A 3,735-nucleotide genomic window follows, 5' to 3' on the forward strand; every position below is an offset into this window, starting at 1 on the left:
TAAGCAGTAATAAAACAATCTTAGGTTATGTTAATATTTCCAGTCTTTCAATGTCTTTCATTTGGTTTGGTTCTTTGTTGTTTTATCCTTTTTCTGAAAGACAGTTTTGACTTTATACTGCTTACTGCTGATTAAAGAGTTTCAACTAGACTTTCCATTGCATTTGTTCAGTTTTGTCTTTGCTTAGCTTACTCATATCATTTTAATTTCATTCTCTTTTATTTTTCTTCAGTATTTTTGAGTTCCTACTTCCATATTGTACAAGCAATGCTATCTTGTATCCTACTAAGTTTTCAAACAGTTTTGTGGGGTTTTTGTTTGTCTTTTCCTGAGAATCGTAGTAAATCGCTTTAGGAAATCTCTCTTCTTCTAAGTCTTTCTATTCCCTTTGTTTTGTAGTTTTACTTCATCCCCTTGTCTTTGGTTAATGTTTGTGTGTGTGTGTGTGTGTGTTTTCCCCTTTTCAGTCATACTGAAGATAGCTATAGAGATATGGCCTTTACCAATAAGGAATTGATTAGCTAGGTTTGCAGTAGTTTTATCCCCTGTCTACTGGGTGTTAAATCCAATTCTCTGTTAAGAGACAAATTTGTTTATGTCCCGCCTCTAGGTCACCTACTGCTGGAATTTCCCATGTTGTCAATGAATATGGCTCTGCTGCATTGGGGAGCCTCATGTTCCCTTCTGTTGGTTCTCATGCTCAACACAGAGACTACAGAACTACCCAAAGTTAAGTAGAAAACCTCCAACTCTTCTGCTTTTTGTCCCCCCCATAGATGAAAGGCTCAAAATCCTCAGTAGTATATCACTATCTAGGGATTTCTTGCTCTGTTCTCCTCTGTTTGAGGGTAGTAAATTTCCTTGGGGGGAAAATGGATCACTTACAGCAACTAATTCCTGGTGTGTGTGTGTGTATATATATATATAATGGAATATTATTTGACCATTAAAAGGGAATCATACCATTTGGGACAACATAGATGAATCTGGAGACACTCCACTAAGTAAAAGCCAGACACAGAAGGACAAATAGGCATGATCTCATTTACATGTGGAATCTAAAAAAATCAAAGTCAAAGAAGCAGAGTGTAGAATTATGGTTATCAGGAATGGGAGATGAAGGAACTGTTATAAAAGAAATCTAGGTGTTGACAGGGAAGGAACACTTCCTTGGCCGACCCCCAAGAAATGCTTCTCAGTGATGTAGAGCCACTCACTCTCCCAACTAGAATACACCTTGCATTTCTAAACCTAGAGCCCAAAGGCAAGAAGAGCTGTACTGCTTTTGTTTAACTGCAGATGACCCTATGGTGGGCTGTCCATTGCATTTTTTCCAATGCATATTTTCTAGCCTTATTGAATAAGGCTGACATCATTCTGGTAGGATCTGAAGCATGAGGCTGTCTCCCCCAAAATATGGCACAGAGTTATGAAAATGTGGTCAATGCTTTTGAGGGGAGACTTATTTCTAGAGTAGTTGAAAAATATTTAGGGAATCTTCTCTAGAAAAAAAACTGGGTCCTTTTCCTTTGGAGAGTGTGGTATGAAGGAAGCTCTTCATTGGGGGTGGATGCGGGGAGGACTTCCACATTTGCTATTTAAGAGCTATTGAGATGGAGGAGACACAGGGATAGCACATTTCCTGAAGTTTCAGCAGTTGCTCTTGTCACATGAGCTCTGCTCTTTGCCTGGAATTCCCTGGTTCTTCTCTCTCTTTACTCAATTTCTATTTATTATTCAGTTCTCATACTAGATATTCCCCTTTCCATGAGGATCTCCCTGATTCCCTTACCTTACTAATTGGAATGGACACTCTTCCACTTTGCCTCCCAAACATCTTATCACAGCAGTCATTTTACTCATTTGTTGCCCTTTGTCTATGTTATCTTTAAGGACAGATGAGGTTCATTAATCATGAAATCATTGGGTAGGTATAAGTGGCACAAGGTTCAAGAAATAGCAAATAAATGAATGAGTTTAAGGTGGAATGTAAGGTGTTAGAACAAGGGCTTTTGATTTACTATTTGTCATGTCTTCACGATTCTCCTGTATTAAGAAAAGAGATATGTATTCCCTTGGCATTTTTATCACATATCCATGGCATGACTATGACTAGAATTCCCTGCAATCTCGAGTCTACACCTAGTGATGAGATTGAGGAGGTACTTACTTAGAAAAAACCTCTATACCTGTCATATTGCATGAGAGTCCAGGTTTTTCCACAATTGAGCTGCTCTTTGTTTGTTTTAGGGCAATAAGGGAAAAGGGGAGGGACCGAACATACATGAAACATTCCACATTCCAGCATCTTATTGTCATCCTTGTTAATCATTAACAAGTGTACAGGATTATATCACCTTTTAAATTAATTAACATTATTCTGGGATGGGGTTATGTTATGTTGCCAAGGCTGGTTTTGAACCCTGGGCTCAAATGATCCTGCTGTTTTCAACCTCTCAAGTGCTGGGACTATGGGTTCATACCACTGTCCCCAGTTTTAGCCCCCTTTTTTGAAGGTAAGGACATTGAAGTTCAAAGAATCCAAAATAATCTGGCCAAGTTACCTGACTAGAAAAGAGTTTGTTGTGATTCAATTTCCAGCTTCCACTACTGTGCTGTTGGTACTGTAAAACCATGGCTGTATGTTTCCCTCTTGTCTACCAGAAAGCTCAACCTAATATAATACCCTGTAAATAATAATTGTTTGTAGGATACACATTGATCTGAACCAATGGATTACTTAAGAGCATAGATTCTTATGGGATAATAGGAATAAGAGGAAAAATAGATAGGTTTAAGAAAGAAAGTCAAAGATTTGGTCTCTGGTAGACTCAGTTGCAGAAGGCGAAGAAAGCAAAGACTCAGAGGCTGGAGTGACACAAGAAAGAACTTGAGGTCCCAGCAGGACCAGTTCCCTTCTGTGTACCTTTATGGTAGCTGCTAGTTCTCTTTACCCAGGCATAAAAGTGAGAGTTTAAAAAGAAAGTGATTTTATAACTTTTACAACCTTCTGGCCTAGGATTTTGTCTAAATCAGGGTGGCATTGGGCAAGCCACAAACGTTTCCAAGCATTGGTTTCCTCACTCACCATGTAGGGATGATAGCTCTGCCTGCTGTGGTATCTCTGAAGATTGTAAAGGGAGAAGAGCAATGAACACAGGAAAAAAAGATGTTGATAAAATAGGGTTGGCAGGCAGAATAATGGCCCCTCAAAAATGTCCAAGTCCTAATTCCTAGAACCTGTGATTTTGCTGCTGTACCTGGAGAAGGGGACTTTGCAGATATAATTAAGGAAGGAGCAGGGGAAGACCCAATGTGATCACAGTGGTTACTTATAAGGCAGAGAGGGAGACATGGGTCAGAGTCAGAGACCAGTGATGGATTGCTGGTTTTGAAGATGAAGGAAAGGACCACCAGCCATGGAATGCAGGTGACTGCTAGAAGTTGGAAAAGGCATGGGACAGATTCTGCACCAGGGCCTCCAGAGAGATTGCAATGCTGTTGATATTTTGGCTTCATACCCGTAAGACACATTTTGTACTTCTGACCCATTAGGAAATAAATTTGTGTTGCTTCAAACTATATGTGTAGTAAATTGTTGCAGCAGCAATAGGAGCAGAAATTAGGACTAACCTGAGTTAGAGGCAGAAGTCACTTGATGGAAATGATGGAGTTTGCTGCCCATATGGGGGTGGGGTAGGAAGAAGGGCTCCAGGAATATGCTAATTTACATGA

The sequence above is a fragment of the Sciurus vulgaris genome (assembly GCF_902686455.1).
Source record: "Sciurus vulgaris genome assembly, chromosome: 1".
Classification (NCBI taxonomy): Eukaryota; Metazoa; Chordata; class Mammalia; order Rodentia; family Sciuridae; genus Sciurus; species Sciurus vulgaris.